Raw genomic sequence first — 20,457 nt, forward strand, 5'->3', positions numbered from 1 at the left:
GCCTTGACTCAAAAAAGTTTGAAAAACACTGTCATATGAGATATCGGGTCAAATTGACCCAAGTAGGGGGTCAGTCCATTTTGTACTCAAATTGTATTGTTTTTTTGACCCACCAGTTTTAAGAGAGCACTGACATCAAGTCTGGTCTGGAGTCACAGATATAATCAAAAATAATCAAAATAATTTGTAAAAGTACTTTTGAGAACCTAATCTTATCTTCACTGTTTAATGAGGGTTAGATCATGCCATCGGCGGAAATTCATATTTAACAAGAAATCGCTCCTTTAACAGTTTCAGACAGTTGCATACAGCCATGTCTCATCTGATCAGATTTCCTTTGTGGTGCTAAAGTAAAATAGCAACTTGCTGCTTTTGAAATCAGATGGAATTCTTGTTTTTAACTCTGGAGATCCTTCATCAATCCTTAGTGACTAACTGATTGACTGGGGTTTAAGCCTTGGCTGTCTAAGCGAGTTTGTAAACAGGTGTTTTAGGCAAAGTATAATTTAATAAAGTTAATTAATTATGATAAAATTATATTTTGTGCAGCCACGTGGCATTCAATAGTTTACTAAAAGTATCTTGTTGAAATTATTTCAACAGGCCAAAGTATGCGTTCCATTTTCGTGGGGGAAATTGGGACACGCTATTCTGTTTCCCTAAAGTTTATAATTGTGTGTTTACAGAAGTGGGGAAATGAGGTCATGCAGCAAAACAAAAAAAAAAAAAGCGTTGAACTCAACTGAAACTCTTGTTTACTTTGTCATGATTGGAAGGTTAAACGTTCAACGCAGGGGTTACCCCATGTCGATGGGAAACTTCTTAAAAGTCATGCAACTTATTCAAGTCCAAAGTGTGTGCTGATTTGATGAAAAATGATTCATGTAATATTCAAATCATCCCCAAGCTACAGAAAGAAAATAGTCTAAATCACTGGTTGAAAACGCAGATGAACTGCTGAACCTGACAACGTGAACTCTGTTGAGGCGTTCTCTTATGCATGAAGATGAAATCTAACGGGCACTGCGTCCTCCAAGCATGAGTGATGCAGGAGCGGCAAAGGGGCTCTGTGTCAGCTTTATAGGGCTAAATACTGCACTTTCATGGCCAGAAGAGACCCAACAAACACACACAAGCCGCCTCCATTCGTGTTTGGGCCGGCAGATGTTTTCCTTCCCACGGGAGCCTTCCGGAGCTCATTCATCCTGCTGCGCCTTGCAGACAAGAGTCCCAGCTTCCAAATTTAGACCAAGCATCTCTCGATAATTGACTGCTTGTTCTTTCACATAAGCAGGGCACTCCTCCAACGCTGCTTTGTGAGTAATACACGATTGCCATCGAGGGGTTCGGATAGGATTATTGTGCTGAAGAGCAAAGCGATTAAGGACAATCTCTTGTCAAAGGGGGCTCAGACTATTGTTGCCAAGCATGAAAGTGAGAGGTACTGTCTTGATTGCTAGGTGGCACATGTATGATGTTTTCCGTAATGAGTCGCTATGGATTTCGGTTTTCCAAAATTAAGATTTTACGCATTCATGTCCACTTTACACAATTTGACTAGTTCAAGACATTCCAACTTCAAACTGTTCAGCTCATTGAGGACACACATCGCTGGCATCAGGCCGAAACCTCACAAGTCACAGTTTGTTAAAATTCATATATTTTTTTTACTATTGGTCAATCCGCAAGTGTGTGTGTGTAATTTTTACAAATCATTTCTCAATCTAAATGGTTACAAATTGCTTACCCTTTAAAAGGATGTGATGTTATTGGTTGAACATTTTTGGAGTCTCCTGAAAAGTGGCTATTTTGGAGATACAGCGTTTCGGTCCCGACGCCAGCGAAATGCAAATGCATTTTTACAATAAAATTCCCAAAACAACACACATACATAATGACATTTTCATGAAATCATTTCAACTTCAAGTCTCGTGTTCTATATTTCACAATGAAATTGTCATTCAACAGCATTTCAGTTTACTTTCAGCTCTTCCGCCTTGACACACAATTCCTATAGAAATTGCATTTACTGAATAATGTTCATCCACTTTGAGCAAGTGGAGTGAGGAGGAATGCAATCCCAAACGCAACAGGTAGAGAGACAACATTTCTCTGATCCTCTCGTTTCCTCGCACACAATTCATGACTGTCTTTGTTGTTGCGATTCAGCCTTGGCAGCGGCATGCACTCAGAGTGCTCTTCTTGCACCAACTGTTCATCTTTTGGTGTGGCAGGCTGTCTCCCGAGCACGGGGTTAATGCACGAGAATGACAGACAGCACTTCGGACTGTTTGAGCATCTCAATAACAACGGGTGCCAGTTGGTCGGGTGCTCTGACGTGACGACCACACACTTTAAGGACATCTGTTCCCAGCGGGCTTCCTAGTCTTCAATCACGTATATTGAATTCAGGTAGTGTTCTTTTCCCCTTTCACGCCGGGAACCTTTCAAAAAGTCGGTGGCCTCAAAGTGATCATTCACAGCCCTAACTTCAAATGCTGCATTCAAGTTTGCTCGCAAGTAGAAAATATCCCATATGCAGCTTAAAAAAAAAGTTCAAGCTCAAAGCGTTGCGGCTGAATGTAAACAAAAAAAGAAAACATCACTGACGACTGTGATAAGCTTGTATTTGTTTTGTTTGTTAAGCGCCAATTTGACTGTCGACAGTCAGAACGGCAGCAGACCAAAGGGCACGCTGCCTGCTGGACCCCAGCAATAGACAACTGCAGGGCACAGATAAAGCCGGTCAAGCCACTCAAGCGAGCTGCAGATGGTACAGTAAAAGAAGTTACACAGAGGAGGAAGCTCCTTCGGCAAGAAGACAGATTGGTCCAGTCTTGTGGGGTTTAGTTTCAAGCAGTCTGTTTTCTGCTTTCGCTGAGTCAAGCTACTCTGTGCCAAAAATCTATGTACAGTATGTTATTCTCACAATTTTAATAGCGCCCTAAAGGATCTCTAAAGCAGGGGTTCTCAAATTTCCTGGGTCCAGGGACGCCTTACTGGGGAGAAATTTTGCCCAGCACCCCCTCAAAATTGCCAATTAAACCTAATTATTAAAATATGTATTACTAACGGCCCTAGGGTTTTTTTTTTTTAATCTCTCAACCTAACAATTCAATTCTGACCTGTTTAATATAAAGGAACCTAACCAAATCAAATCGTTCCACTTTGAAATAGACCGAGATATGTATCGAGTCGTCTTTTAATGGTGAGGTATATTCTAAGAAATTGCCACATTTACAGAAGTTCAATCCTATGCATGTAAAATGACAAGAAACTTATTGCACCATACCGCCTCAAACATACCATTTCAAATCAAATCGTAATCCCCCAGAAATTCCACTTTAAAATCGACCCATATCGCACTTCGTATCGAGATATGCATCGAATTGTCTTTATAGGAAAGATATGCAACAAGGCCCTATAAAGATAAAACCATTGAATGTATTTTCACTTGTGGAGGCAGCACTTTATCAACAGTGTGCTGAATTAATCATGCTTGCAGACTCATGGCCAAATTCACCCAACACCGCTTCGAAAGGTTCACAGGACATGCAAGTATGCGCTAATCTGAAACACTAATTTGTGCTTCCAACACTGCAGATCTGCTTACCTTTTGACTTTGACAAGATGATGATTCAACGTTGTCGCCTTAGTTGCTTGAAAATGGCGGCTCTGCCATCTGGGCTGCCAAGTCATGGCGGAGAAACTGTGTAGGGGACAGTATTATGCCAATTAGTCAAATTGTGACATCACAGATTGTTCATAGACATTTTCAGAAACAAGCAGCTCACCAAAGATTTATTTGGTTGTTTATTTTCACACTTAATTGGGGTTGAAGGGGGGGGGCAACTTCATAGACCAATCTTTTTGTTATGTAAACAAACAGCCCCTCTCCCATGATACAGTATTTCCTCTTTTAAAACGTCAGCCGCCTCCATTAAGGCAAAGCATTTATGGGTTGACTTCTTCCCGCCGGTTCTGTGACTGTTGCATTAATATAGAACGACCACGTGCAAAGGTGGCGGAAGAATGACAGCTTTTACATGCATTGCGATATGTGTGGAGGAACAACCGACTCAGCGGCCATTCGCTTTCCTACCATGTAGACAGGTTAAAAACAGAGGGCTACTTTGTAACCCGTCTTCTTATTTGAAGTAAACCGTCACTCTGATCATCTCTGGGCGAGAAAATCAAAAGAAACACTTCACACGGCTGCAAAGATGGCGTAAATGTGACCTCTGGATAAGCGGACTGCACACCACAAACCTCCAGGTGGCCCCTGAAGTAAAAAGTCTCCCATAATGCCAAGCGGTGCGATGAGATGGCGCCTTTGGTGATCATTCCTCATCAGAGATGAGGACAGGTAATCAAATGCAGGAGAGAACACGCGGCTACGCCACATCAGCTGAAAAGTGAGTAGTTATTCATCATGTACAAAAGTCAACAGAGTGGTGGGCGCACGGGCAAAACCTAATTATTTGTAAGGGAGGATTGCCAGTATTAAGAAGTTGAATTCAAATCAACTTTCAAAAAGGTCAGGACAAAAACAAGCGTGATTACATGGCGGCCTACTGGAAGGAAAAGAAAATCGATTGCTATAAAATGTCTCGCAATAACGCAGTCGGATACAGGAGCATAATGCGTTTGTGGGTGACAAGACAAAGTACGCAAAGGGAAGCATGAGAAGATATCAGATAAGTAACCACAAGGGGAGTGTGATTGCTGCTATTATATGAACTCACAAAAGAAAAAAAGAAAAATACAGCTCCCTGCCATTAAATAGACTAGTCATGTGTGAAAACACAATTTCATAGTGCTTTAGAAAAAGAGCAACATCATGTTAAATGCGCTGGGATACTATTCCACTGGCAATGCTTTTAGGACGCATTGTGGCTGACAATAGCACTATCACTGCAGTTAAAAGTCTCACACTGGGAAAGAATCCAAACAATTTAAGTTGACTTTTATTTATATATTTTTAGGAAGAGGTAAAATACGGTCTCACAATAATACTTATTTGGTAAATTACTTCAAACAGGCTGGCAAGTGCGAGGTACTTCAGGTACTACTATCTTGTTTGCGCGCCACTTGTGGTTTAATATACAACCTGACCAAAGGGGGCGCTGCTCTTCAAACTTGCCTTTTTGCGAGGAAAGAAGAAGTAGAATGAAGATGTAGGGCTGCATCTCACTGGTCGAAATAAAATTAAAGTACGCTTATATCCATTATTTGATGTTAACACGTTCACTTTGCTTTATACAGCCACAAAATACAGCCTAATTCAACCTTTACATGTCAGTTTTATGAACACTGCCACAATATAAAAGTGTTGCATATTGTTATAGTAAAATGATTTTTTTATATAGAATATGATAATAAAAATGTAATGTAATTGCTTGTATACACATCATTAATTAAAATTGGAATAATACATTTAATGTATTTTTCAATAGCTCAGATTATAATGCATTTAACTTTGAGTTGTGTGCACCTAATGTTGTGGCCAGTCACCATATTGTGGAATGTCCAAATGATCATTTTCTTGACCTTTTACAATGTTTTTATGTTCTTTCCCTCTATAGAGTTGATCAATGTATCACTGGATGTGGCTAAATATATATTTCTTTGCCTCTATATTCCATGATCCCCTGAGGGTCGACAAAAAACAAATTCAGCTCCTACCACACCTGAAGTCTTTGGGGGCAGGAGGAAAAAAAAAAAAAAAAAAAAAAAGGGAGGTAGGGCAAGCAATCATTCCTTCAATTGAGTGATATACAAAATGCATATTGGATGACAATTCAACCTCCGTTTTTCCATGATGCATTGATCCCTTTGAGGCCCGGATGAAAATGAGGAGCTAGGATTGCGTTGTCTCTTCTAACTAAAATAGAAATGACCCTTTGTCCCTCCAAATCCCGAAACCATGAGTAAATAAACCTTCATGCTGGTCTATCATGAGTGCGTTTCCCCCATATCCCTTCTGCACAGAGCCATGCAGCACTAATGCGCTTGATTATCACAAGAATCGGATATCTATCTGAATATGTTACAATTGAAGAACCTTATGTTTGTGAACAAAAACTACACTTCAACATCTGCTGTCAGCCCCTTTTGTATCTGAAATCCATGATTGAAATTCATGGACCCAATCCTCAACGCCGTCTCAACTAGGTTTTTCTTTATCAGAGCCATTTCTTCCATTATTTTACTGCGTTTCCAATTTTGACATTGACTGATGACACCCAGTTTCACTTTGGCGGCATTCCCATATAGAGGAACACTGACACATTTTTTTTTATTTTACGAAACAATAAATTACAAGATGAATCTTTGCTTCCAGTGTTTCAGGCAGCGCTATCAGGATAGGTGGGAGTATCTTGAAAGGGCATAAATTACTTCAGTCTATTACTCACTGAATGTCCTTTGTGCCGCAAGGAGCCTTTATGCAAATCAGTATAAACAAAGCTTCATTTGGTTGGCTGCACCTTCAGTGTTTAATTGCACGAGATAATTGGTTTTCGTTAGGTCATTAATAATAGATCCACAATCACAAAACATTGTGGAGTTAGTTTATTCTACACTGATTGATATACTTAAACCCCTTTAAAGGAGATATGCTTCCATTTTCTTAGTGTATCAAATTATGTATTCAGAACTGTATACAACAGGATATTTTGTGCACTAGATCTAGGTTTAAAACTTTTTCGCAATACCCATGATTAAGGTCTTCAAAGTATTTTTAAAATCATGTTCTCGCACTGTAAGTTTTGTTAGTAATTTTAGTAAGCTACTTTTATTTCTTTACTTTGATTTTAAAGGTCTAAAACTCTTGTTTTTAAATGTTGCACTTTATATAAAGTACATTGAGTTAGCTTGTCTATGAAATTCTCTATATGAATAAAGCTATCAATCAAAAAGTGTACCTTGCCAATATACAGTGGAAATGCCAAGTCTGAACAGAAATATGTTTCAGAGCTGCTGGTCATCCTCACATTTCAAATGTATTTTTCTATTTTTGGTGGTGGACAAAAAAAAAAAAAAAAAAAAAAAAAAGAGTTGTTTTGGCAGTTCGAATCTCAACATGTTCAGTTCAATGGAGACTAAATTGTCCATGTGAATATGAGTGATTGATGTTCTTTAATATGCCATGAGACTGGCTTGCAACCAGTCCAGAATCCACCCTGCATGTTGCACAAAGTCAGGTTGGATAGGCTCTAGGTCACTCGCGACCCACATGGGGACAAGCGCCAATTAAAAAAAAATAAAACAAAAAGAAAAAAAAAAAAAAGGGCGGATTTTTGAAATTAAGTTTTTTGTTTGCGGTGATTATGATTAGCAAATGTTTTCAGAGAGCTTTTTTGTGACAATATTTGGAAATGTCTTTTTTGTATAGGGATAGCGCAAATCTAAAATGAAAAACTACCAACCCTTTGAAGACATGTAATGACGAAGGAACAGGAAGGCAGGCGCATGCAGAGTGATTAAATGGCTATTAGATTAAGTGAGATGACCATCATAATGCATTAATGTTGCGGTATAATAAATCTGAGTGACTAGACCATTTTTTAATTGTCAATTCTACTTGTAATCATTACGCTTTTCTTTCTCGCCATCACAAAAGAAAAAAAAAAACGGAGTTAGAATTAACATTATGAATGTACAACTCCGTTACCTCAACTAGTGTTTATCCCCCCCTAATTGTGCCACTTTAAAAGCAAAATAATTGCATCACTTGAACCATGCATTTCAAGCCCAAAAGAGGTGTGCGTGCTCTAATTGTCTTTCTGAAGACAGCAGAAGCAGCAGGAAGAAGCGGACGCGTCTCAGAATGGTGTCATCGCTCATCCACATGAATAGTTTGGCACAAACGTATGCGGTCACTGACCTTGAGTTCCACTACTATAAAAAATTTTTTTTTTTAAATCTAAATTAAAGTGTCACGTAGAGGTGTCAGATTCCCACATTTCCAATCCAGAGCAGATTTTCATACCATTTCCACCCACCTGTCACACTCTGACTCAGAACTCAAATGTGCCCGCAAGACTGCGTGCGCTGAATGAATAATCGAGCAGAACATGAAATGCCTGACAACAATTTACACAAGCAGCTGTGTGGGGCAGCCGGGGCCCTTGACCGCCGCTGAGCTGAGCCCGCCAGTATGGAGACTTGCAGCGCGCTGACCTTTTTGTTCAAACAATGAACGCAAGTGTCGTCACCAGCGTCTGGTCGCAAACCGGCTAGCAGCGTCTGTATGTGTGAAGTAATGAAGCAATTACCGTCAGCGAAAGGTCACCGCAGGTGTTTCTGCCAAGTGTGAGAGTCACATGGCTTTACATAGTTTGTCTGACATTACCGGTTGACGCAAGACTATGTGCGAAGAAATCAACTCTGTTAATCCTAAAATGTCACGGGCAGCAATAACCTCAACTGTTTTTATTACAGTGAACCCTCGGACATTGTGGGGGACACACTCCAGACCCACCAGTGAGAGAAAAAGTGGCCATACTCTGTTTTCGAACACATTGTAAATGCCCCTTATATTTTGAATATCTCATTAAGTACAACTACAAATCTTAAAATTGGTTTGGACACCTCTAAATGGCTCAAAATTGTTACAAAGTTCCTAGGGGCTCCATCTTAGCCCCACTACTATTCTCTGTGTATGTATCTGTATTGAAAATTAAAGTTGTAGTGCGGTTGGATCCAATTTTCACTTCACCCTCCATCTCATTTTGCCAACTTGAAGTTGCTGTTTTTTTATACTGTACCAGCTTTCAAATTGACTGCTAACAAAAACAAGGGTGATTCTTTTCTCTCACGCTCAGAAGAATTTTGTAAAATCCGTAAGCATCCGTGTCTGTCTTGAGGATTCTCTCCATTAAATACTACTAAAAAAAAAAAAAAAAAACCGGGGGGTTGAAATTAGGATTTTATACACTTTTTTTTTGTCCTTTGAAGCCGGATGACATCTGGTCTCTGACATTTTTTTTTTTTTTTTAAATCTGTATTTGATTGTGACCTTTCGAACATGAATGCACTTCTCAAATGCCTGCCTATCACAGCATTCTGTTTTATCAAATAGTGAAACCTTAACGCATCAAGGTTAATGATATATAAAGGCTGTATGGCCCGAACTGGCCATACAGAGGCTCTTTTCATCTACAAAGCTATTGTAGGTATGCTCCCTGATTACATCTGCTCTTTGATTGTAGATCTTTTAGCAATTATCTTCTCAGATCAGAACAGGTGGTGCTGTGAGTTAAAGGACTGGACATGAGGGGGAAAAAGCCCTCGTGCGCTGCTCCACTTTCCTGCAATAGGCTTCAAAAAGACAGAACTTAAAGAACGTGTCTGCTTGCCTGCTTTTCAAACCCTCATTAGCTCAATTTTAATTGATTCTCTTGGAATGTGTCCTTCTACATAGTTATTTTATTTACCTTGTTTGTAATGTCTTTGCTCCTATAATGTTACTGTCTGAAATGTGCGGCTATCTCGGCCAGGTCTCTCTTGCAAAAGAGATATTTGAGGTCAATGTGAGCACAGATTACATTTTGAAAAAATTATACAATTTGAACAAAAAATTTGCAAGCGTAAAATTGATTAAAAATGCTGTACGTATTGTAGTACCATACAATGTTCTGTGATCAAGCTTGTAACTCATCTTATTCCAATAATCAAATTAATTTTCTCCATTACAATTAATGTAAATGCCATTAATGCCATGTGATTAACCAAAATGGCAGCACCTACTGAAGCATGTAAACAATCTCTCAGGGTAAATTAAAGTCTGTGCGACCTGTATTAATGAGTTCCTTGCACATTGTCTTACATATTTAACAATGATTAGCATTCCAGTCCATTAGGACACGTAATGTTCCACCGCAATGTTGTGTGCCTCCATTCTCATCTTCAAGGAAGCTACGTGACTTTTTGTATCAGCCTCCGCCGAGTCTGTCTCACTTCTACCCGTTTCTCCATATTTCGTCATAATGGTTCCTATTGTATACAGTGAACACCCACATATCGGTTTGGCATATGCAAATTCCCCTATTTGCAGAGATTTTTCAGGAAATGTCCATTATTTGCTGAAAAACACACTTTTTTCCCCATCGAATTTGTGCCCGGGAGCCAAAGAGAACCATCATGGGCATTTGAGGGAGGCCCCCCAAACCTGTGGTTACCTTAGCTGGTTCTTTGTGAAAAGCAGATCTGGGTGCGAGGATAACAGACAACAATCAAGTCATTCCATCAGGTGTTCCCGATAAACTTTTTCAATGAGAAAGATTTTCAACCAAGATAACATTCCGCTACACTTTAAACGTGATAAAGCCCAGTAACAGAGGCTGGTACACCCCAAAGACCAGACACCCCACACTCAGACGAGCAATCTCTATATATATATGCATTGGGGAAACCAAACAACTACTTGAGCAGGCGCATGGCGCAACACAGATGGGCTAACTAGCCCATTACCTAGATCTCAATGACAAACCGCACTCTTTAGAGGGCAAAAAATATACATATTCTTGTCAGAGAAGACAGACTGTTTGAAAGAGGAGTGAGAGAAGCAGTTTACATGAGGGGTGGAAATACCATCTATAGTCTAAATCGAGGAGGCGGCTTACGATGCCACCCTTTCATCCATTCCTAACGCTGCGGTTAGACCCAACGAGAGTTGAACGTGGTCAAGCGTGAACGCGTGCCAGGCAACGCGCATGAAGCAAAAAAAAAAAAAATGTTGCCCCTTGACTATTTTGCAAACGTCAACTTTTTGTGACGTCGCCGACAGCCAATCAGCGTTGAGAACGTACTTACAATGTCACACGCAGCGCGTTCACAAACGCACGCACGTTGCGTGTACGACAATATTATTGTGGTCTGTGGACCAATACCAGTCCGAGGTGTACGTCACCTCTTGACCCAAGTCGGCTGGGATAGGTTCGAATTATTTATAACCATAATGAGGACAAGTTCTATACAAAATGGATGGATGGGTGATATAGTGCAGCTCTACAAGAATAGAAGTGCAAAGAGATGTTCAGTTCACGCTACTTCACAAATGCAAGCCCCTTGATGAGGGTGTTAAAGTGCAATGTACTCTAAGTGTATAGATGGTCAGCGGATTAAATAATCATACGATTTTGTGAATGGGATTCTTTTTTTTTTTTTTTTCCCCCCCCTCCCTCTCTTTTCCCCTTCCTGGCGATGTCGCCTCACGTTTTGGAGCACAACACACGTCCTTGCAGACAGCGTGATGCAGAATTTACTTTCAGCACTCTGACTCCCCAGAGGCTCTTTCATAATGTACACATTACTTTGAGGTCGCTAGGTTGAAGCTGATGTGAAGTGATGGTGTTATTTTTAAAAACCTTTTTTTTTTTTTTAAGCCTATGACGCATGGTACAAGGAATGGAGGGGGTGAGAAATGTTCCACTTGTTTACAATTGTTTAGCACTTGTTTAGGAAATATTTTTGAATAGAGAAAAAGCAACTTTTAGGTTTAATTCATAGATGGAAATAGTTTGGGAAATTTACTGCATATCTGAGATTAAAAAAAAAAATAATTTATGCAAGTTCAAAACATTACATTTTGCACACACTGCAGCCATGTACTCTACCGAACATATACGGCTAAACACCATAAAGCTAACACCTCATCTACAGTATAGGTTACTGGTAATTTAAAAAGAAGAAAAAATAAATAGTGCCCTGAAGAGTGACACATCATCCAGGGCTTTTCTGGAAAAAAAAAAGTGTCATTCCCTGATGTTTTTATGAAAGCATCAATAATTCCAACAATAATTTAGTAGGCCCCACATGCCAAATGCATCAGGGGGGTGAGAAGTCAATCCTTTCTTGTGCCGTCTCACTGGGAAGGGCATTTGAAAATAAGATCTTTTATTTGCCCCGCAGCACCGATCCTTCACACGCAACCCAGCTTTATTTCGACATCAATAGGAGACGTTAAACCGTTGTCTTGAATTCAGCTCTTCAGAAATAGCGTCTATGTGCACATGCCTGGTGGTAGATTGGAAAATACTTTTTGATTTAGTTTCACCATCGCTGCAGGGATCAAGATTACCACCAAATTCATGAAATATTAAACTGTTAAGACCATTTTATGAAATCCAATAGATGTTTATATACACCAAAAAAGCCTTGCAGTGATAATCAAGCTAAAAAAAAAAACAGACCTGTTACAAATATACAAGGGCACGTCAGTAAATCAGAGTATCGTTGATTTACATCAGTAGTTATTAAAAAACAACGGATTGAGTACATAGAGGATTTTGATTTGAAATAAATGTTAATGTTTTTTTAAGTATAGTCTACTTAAAAATGTCTCTGGATCCAGGTGATTATTTCGTGCAACCACTTGAACTAAAATTGAGTAAATTCAACATGTTGCCTGTGTAGCTTGCAACAAAAGGGTGAATGTTCGTTTTTCATCAAGAAATGGGAATATTAATATGATTTTTAATATCTAAATTAGCGTAACTGGAGGTGTATGTGCTTAATGAATCCATATATCGGTTTGGCTTTTGAATTGAACTATTGCAATCATTGAACTCAACTTTCATTCTATTAAAATTTGTTGAGCTGCGCCTATATATTTGTATTAAAGTTAATATGTTGATGTTTGATATATTTTGCCTTGTCTAGCTAAGCAAAAAACCTAAGACATTTTTTTTTTTTTTGCATCATGAATTGCTTTAGTCACCCCCTTACAAAAATGGTGTAAATTAAATTAGTCGCTGCAATGGAAACCGCTAATCTTGTTTACAAGAGACAAATCATATCAGCTGTAATAATGAGGTTATGTGAAATTTTCTAATCACAATTACACACTGAACGCGGCGCTGACTCTAAACCAAGAAATTGTTTGCTGGATGATTATGATACAGTGAACCCCCATTTATCGCAGGGATACGTTTGAGACCCACCTGGTGTGAATGAAAATGTGGAGAGAAAGCCCCAAAATAATTTGTACCCTTCCCACAGGCCTTAAACACATTCAAACTTATTAAAACACTGCTTTAAAATGTATTGTAAACATTTGAACACGCACACAAAAGCATAGCAAACACTGTACATTATTATGTTAGATTCAACTTTTGACTTTAAGAGGTGTGGCCTGGTGTGTGAAATTTGCCTGAGAGTGTCTGGGCGTGAGCTGTGCCTGACAGCAGCTCCTAATTGTGTGTGCTTATTGTGAAAACTAAATTGGCCTCTGTGGCTCTCCTTTCCCACATGCAAAGGCATTCCATTAGGTACATATATTATTGCTCTATAGTACAGTGGACCCTCACAGGGTTCAGCTTTTTGGGAGTGGTATGGGACATTTCTCCCCCTCCACATTTCAATGGGTGTCAACGGTCCTTATAGAACAACGGGGGGTCCACTTTACATGTTCCCACCAAACCGGAGGAATGCAACCCGGCAGCAGGAGAAAGAGACAAGACATACAAAGGCCTCTAGAGATGATTGAAGAAAATATGAGTGTAGTGTCGCAATGATGGAGATTGAGAGAGCAGAATTACGGTATCTCACCAATTCCCCAGATCAATTCCACATCTACAGCTCATCAGTCACAGCAATTATGCATTCCATTATGAGAAATGGAATGTTGACAGAGAAGACCTCGGGATCCAGTTCATTGCAAACATGTCCCACTTCTCTCTGAGGGTACATACCAAGTCCTTTTCCAATATTGGTGGAAGAAAGGAAAAGAGGGAAATAGTGAAGGACAAAGAAATAAATTAAATTTTTCGCAAAAGCTGCATGCTTTAATGGATGAAAATAGATCCTTTCTAAAATGCAATTTTTTAAATCTCTCTTCGGGTCGCAATGGGAATCCTGGTGTGTGCGTGGTATCTCAGCACTCCCTGATCTAAAAGTGATTTGTTAACTTTTTTTTTTTTTTTTTTTGCCGTGCACTTAACATAATTGCCAAAATGGGACTCCACACTCAAAACGCAATTGCCTAGTTCTGTTTCGCACTGGGAATCCTGATTTTTTTTTTTTTTTAGCAACTTCAAAAATATGAGTTTTGTACTAGTTTGTATATGCAAAATCTACAAAACACGTGGGGAAATGTATTATTGTCTAACAGGTTTGCTTGGTACAAACATGCTCATCACCCAAAAAACACAATCGGTTAGAGTGAAGCACGGTTTTGGCAGCATAACGCTTTGGGGCAGTGCGAGTGGAAGTAGGTTGATGTTTGTAGATGGAAACTCAAACAGAAGTCAGTTTAAAATGATAGGCATAACGGCCGATAGGTGAATACTATTTGTTCCGGCCGGACAAAAAGACAGATAGACTGATGGCGGAAGGGTACTCCGGCTGCGGGCGGAAGGAGATAAACGGACCGGGAAATTTGAGTAAAATGCCCAGTTCTAGTGAGCCAGACTGTTAATGTACTAATGGCCTTTTTCAGATTACAACTTTTTTGTCGTTCACAACGGTCACGCTGTCAGACTACAAGAAAACATCATTCAGTGTCTTGGACCGGGTGAAACGTCTCACTACAAGGCCGTCACCGATCAGACCCCGCCTAATCACGTGTGCTTCCGTCAAGATTCCGTCCATCGGTGCAGGTCCATCGCGGAGGCGGGACAAGCAGCTGTGTAGTCGTGTCAACAGAGGTGTTATGTGCGTTGCTCATAAGTTCAGAAAAGGCAAAAACAAACAAAAAACAAAAAAAGACTATGGACCTGTTCCTGGATGGTTCCATGGTGTGCTGTGAGGAAAACACTTCGACAGAGGCAAGTCGGGTAGAGAAAAGCAAGATAAGTTAGGTGCACCACGCAGTGCAAAAGTCTCTTTTTAAAATCTAGAGTAACCAATTTTACACACCAGCGATTCTAAGTCATGGAGGCAGCGAGATGAAACAAACTGACCTTAAAAGTTGGGTCCAGTCAAAATGTGCCATATTAAAGCAACCATGAGAGTCCCTATTTGCAGAAACCACAGTTAGAAAAGTGTCAACATTTGTTCCCAAAACAATGTACTCCTAGACATCATTTCTGCTTTGTTGTTTTATTGGGCCCTTTAGACTCATTTGGTCCAATTTACAAAAGCCTGGCGGAGGCTACGCAGTGTCACAATACCTGAGGGAGGTATTGTGAAGACAGTAAATATGAAGCACCTTTAACCTTGTTGATGAATCAAGCCCTTGTTATCGGCTAAGTGGACATTGGCTCTGACCAACATGCAGCAGCGGAACGATCATTGCTGCTCAAACACGTGGTTGGAGTCACTTTTGTGTAATGAGGAAGACCACTGAGTTCATGCTGCTCTGTTTGCCTTTAAGGCAGGGATGGGCGACTCAAATGCCAGAGTGGACCACAATTCATACATTTTTAAAATCAGTGCTATCTGACGGGCCACATAACACACACTTCCTAACCAGATGTATGGCAAAAATGCTATTTTAAAAATATGGATAAAATATGTGCACATTTAACTTTTTATAATACATTTTTTTTCCTGATGAGATATAGATGTGAGATCCACTTCAATAACCCACCAAAGGGTTTGAACTAAATATATTCATGTACTGTCATAAAGAATAACATTCAAGGATGGCATAAAACTGCTGAACAAGAAACCATTAAACTACTTTTGTACATTTTTTCACAAAAATCAACCAACACAAGTACTATGTTTGAATTACATATTCCAAATCGGCATAATAGCGCAGTATAAGACCCAGACCCATCTAATGGTGATATTGCAATTTAAAACTACAGTCTGTATTATCACAGTTTGACACCTGTGGATTCGTATATTTGCAGTTTTTTTTTTTTTTTTTAACTTTAATTTTTTTTTCTCATATTTTGCATTTTGCTCCTTTCATGGATTGTTTTTCATACCATTTTCTGCCCGTTTTTCTTGAAAAACAAGGAAAGTTTATCGACATGCTTGAAATATTTTCTGAATTTGTATGTAGAGGTGAACTGTAATGTTCAGTTGCCGTGTAATAATAAAACTCAGCTCGTAAACAAGAGGCTGTCCAAGTGCAGAAATGGTGTCAAGTCCACAAATGTATTTGGAATCTACCAGACGTCAAACGGACAAACTGATAGATGGATAATCAGATGAATGGATAATCGCAAGATTGATGGACAGGGGAAAGAATTGATAGTTAAACACAGGGATAAACCACATGATTGACATGGATGGATGGAGAGGCAGACAGCCAGAAGGCATTTACTTAAAGGTGAAATCTGCCCAAACATTTTTTTCCAGAATATGTTCTCAGCAGGCCCACTAGTTGAAACACGACACCCTGATTAATATTGCGGTTGTGGAATATGTGTTAAGCAGCAGAATCCACAGTTTTTTAGCCATCTCAGGGGGCAGCCATCTTGTCCCTTCTGTCGAATGAAAATGACATCACAACTACTCAGGCTCAGCTTCAGAAAACATGTCAGCTGTGATTGGTCCTTACCTAAGCTCTGATGAGTTGTGATGTCATTTTCAGTCGACAGAAGTATACAAAATGGTTGCCCCCGGAGATGGCTAAAAACGGGTGGATTAACTCTTATTCCACAAACGCAGTATTTATCGGAATGCCTTGTTTCAACTAGTGGGCTTGCATAGATTGACTTCCGCTTATTAAAAACTAACATGAAAGATGTACAGATGTGACAGGACAGAGATGGGTGAAAAGCAGCCATTTAAATGGATAGATGAATGGATGGCAGGCCAAAAAGATGAATAGGTGAATGGATACAGACATACAGTATATAACTGGTGGGAAAGGAGAGGCATATATTTTGACGAGACATTTGTTTATAAGTGGATGACACTTCCAGCGACTTTTATGAATGAAATGTAGTATTTAAACCAAGCACAGCACTGCTTTAAACAGTTTGTCAACTTTTCTCTGAAGGGCGTTAGTCATGTGATGTACACTGCGGCGATGACTCACGCCATCGCTGTGTAAAATTAATTAGCTGGGTGTACGTAGATGATTCTTCACCTACACTTACTGCCTTCCAGTCAGCTCTGTGCAAGTTTATTACACATCCAATCAGACAAATAATGTTAAGTAAACTGTCTCTTCGACTATGACTGTCTCTTCGACTATGACATTTGGCCATCTTTAATAATTAATGCCAGTGACACTGGGCTCGGGCTAATTCTGTTTGTTTGCCTGATCACCTACCATCTTGTGGCACCATATTGTGCTGGGATTAGCAGATGGCCCTATGGTGTGTATAATATTCCCTCTAAATGTTTTTTTTGTGTGTGTGATAAATCACAGCATTTCATGGAAACCCTGACCTACGGCTCTTGCGTGTTCATACGATGGATACGGAGACATTTCAACCTTCAACTGCAAATTTGACAGACAAGCGAAACATCTGCGTCCTCATGTTCCCTCGGCATCAATATGTGCTGCTGCGCCATAAATTGCGCCATTGGCACATTGATAACATGGCGGCAGCCAAAAATTTGGCTAGTACAGTTTGATGTAAATCGTGCATGGCAATGCAAGCAGATTGTGCAATACTGAGTATGTGCTGTTGCACACTGAATTAATGAAAGGATGGCTGGTGGGATGAATTGGGTGATTAGGTTGAAATCTGCAGATCAGAAGATACTGTAGATGGGATTAAATATACGTCACGACAAGCAGCAGCTTGACAGAGTGAACAATTTTTTTCCCCCCCATTACTGTTTATGTTTATAAAGTTCAACGTAATAGTTGTTTTTCTTATCACGTTACAAATTTATTTTTTTGGGGGGGGTTGGTGGAATGGATTAAAAGCACCAAAAATATGACTTCATAGAAATAAACATGGTCCCACATGGTACCGAAGCAGGAGGAGGTAGAAATATTTGGGGTAAATGAGGCGAGGCTTTTCGATCTCTTAATTTCATGGTGACATCTACTAAAAATGACATCATGTCACGGAGACGTCTATACTAAAGACGTCTCGCACTGCAGCGCGTAATAACTGAACAGTTTGTGTGGCTGAATTACTACTGTCACGAGAAATGTCAACTTTATGCTTCATGTTTTTAGTGGGTCAAACGTCAAGTCTATAATGCAGAATCACAGACTATCAGTAATCTCCCTTGCAAGCGGTCCTACCCGCCTGCGCATGTTGAACTTTTGATGACATATAGGTGGAATAAGCTCGGATGAGCATTCATAATACAGACGCATCGCATACATATCCAATTATATCCACATACAACAGGAGCCCAGGTTGGATTTGAAAAAAAATAAAAAATCCACATGAAAAACATGTGATATATTGGCAAAAGAGGGGGTTAAAAAAAATAAAAAATAAAAAAATTAAAATCAGAATTGAGCTGCAGTGAGAACAGAGCACAAATTTGTTTAGTCAAAATATATTGTAATCAAGTTGCCTTGTTACTAATAAAACTATCATTAAAATATATGAAACAATAATAAACAGATAACAGTAAATATACAATATTACTTATTTGAATTGTACTGTATTGCATCATCCATCCATTTTCTGTATCATTTATCCTCACTAGGGTTAACATATCGCTTATCCTCACTAGGGTATAATTTTAATTTTAAGAGCTTCAAGCCAAAATTACACCAGCACCCTTGCATTTTTCATTTGCTTCTCCCATTTCTACAGTTCAGCTGTGTAAAACAAACAGAAATATGCATGTCTTGCTGACTGATTATTCTTCCCCTAGCATTGATGCTAGATCTGTACAGACAGTAACTCACACAAACATACACACTCCCACGCACGTGGCTGTCAGTGAGCTTGTGGCACATGGAGCCTGCGGACACACATCCTGGCACCGAAGGTCACACACACACACACACACATTCTGGGAGAAAAAAAAAAAATAGATATATGCTGCAGATTGACCTACATTTACGCTCACGACAATGACAGTATAGCTGCCAATGGCTGTCAACACAATTATGCTAAACCTCAATGACAAATGACCCCAATGAGTCATCACAGTGCGGCATAGTGACTTCAATGTTGGGTGGCCTTACCTGACAGCCTGAGACAGTCAGAGCAGGAATCGTGTCACCCTCAGCTCCACGCACGGCGGCTCAGCGCCGTGATGTCACAACCTCTCGGCAAGCGTGGCGGCGATCTGTCAGCGGGCTCTGTGAGTGGAATGCCATTTGTCATTTAAGAACATTTCCGGGAGATATTGCTTTAAAACTTTTTGAATATTAATATGGTGCTGAGGGTCAGCACTGTGAACCGGTGGTTAGCATATCTATCGGAATTCTGAGGGTTGGGGTTCCAATAGCCTCTGACTTTCCTGTGTGGGGTTTACATGTTATATCTGCTATAAACAATGTTGTTTTTTTTGCCAGTGACATATGTGGAACAACAACATGCTCTTCAACTTAAAGTGTAAGTCAATCCCCAAATTGTACTTGCATTCACCTCCACAGGCGCAAACGCGGCATTCTGATTCATATTACATTTGTGGAATACTCATTAAGCAGCTAAATCTACCTGTTTTTATCCATCTCAAGGGGTGGCCATTTTTCCACTTGCTGTCCACTGAAAATTACATCAGAGTTGCTCAGAGCCCAGGTAATGATGACTAATCACGGCTCAACCGAATTCAGAAAACCGTTGAGACGGCCAAATGTCAGAGTCTGAGGGATTTTGTGGTGTTGGAGGCAAAAGGTGGACCCGAATCCAGGAAGCAGGTGAGAAGGGTGTATTCTCAATAACAAAAGGGATTAATTCCCAACAAAAAAAAGGTAATAAAGGCACATGGAATAATCTGAACACTAAATCTTCAAAGACCATTAAAAAAGAAGAAAGAAACAAACAGGAAAGTACTCACCACAACTTTAAATAAGACATTACTCAGGGAGCATGACTTTCAACAACTCAGACTGAGAGAAAACAGGAAACCAACAACGAGACACACCTGGACAACAGATGGCTGGCTGTAGGGAGCTGATTGGTAGACACAAGTGGCAGGCTTGACGGGAACAGGTGGAAACCAAAACCTAACGAGCAGGACAAGACACAGGACACATCAAAATAAGACATACCATGAAACAAAACAAAACATTAACCGCTGAAGTCTTACTTCTAATGTGTGAATTGTTTTTCCAGAAAATAATTATATGACCTCAGTGGGGTTGGACTTTAGAGCTTCCACTGTATTATTATCTCAGACAGGAAGAATGACAATTTCATGCATTATGATGTTTTTATTGCCTACTTAAAGTTGGTATTTTCAGTCCTTAGCAGTTAAGTCAAAAATAATACGCCTGCGTGTTTGATGCTGAATATGTGTTATTAGTGGCTTCCCCAGACTATCTCACATGTTGTTTCAATGCCAGTGTCAATATTAGGAGCTTTGATGAGGTTGATTTCTCTTATCCTAGCATGGCTAACCACTAATAGAACTCTTCTTTCGCTCTCTCTCACACAGTCACACAAACACAACGCAGTGGAT

The 20,457-nt window shown here is 39.7% G+C and overlaps 1 long non-coding RNA gene across 1 annotated transcript; it reads right to left on the minus strand.

The window, feature by feature from the left end:
• Positions 1 to 1,914: 1,914 nt before the first annotated feature.
• On the minus strand, positions 1,915 to 19,958 carry LOC147133312 (uncharacterized). Its single transcript, XR_015081881.1, has 4 exons — positions 19,834 to 19,958; positions 19,016 to 19,132; positions 3,614 to 3,709; positions 1,915 to 2,444 (listed from the first exon to the last, which is right to left on the minus strand). It is a non-coding gene; the product is annotated as an uncharacterized LOC147133312 (long non-coding RNA).
• Between the last annotated feature and the right edge of the window lie 499 nt (positions 19,959 to 20,457).

The sequence above is a fragment of the Filicampus tigris genome, chromosome 17 (genome assembly GCF_054856515.1).
Source record: "Filicampus tigris isolate MCC_2025a chromosome 17, RoL_Ftig_1.0, whole genome shotgun sequence".
Taxonomy (NCBI): domain Eukaryota; kingdom Metazoa; phylum Chordata; class Actinopteri; order Syngnathiformes; family Syngnathidae; genus Filicampus; species Filicampus tigris.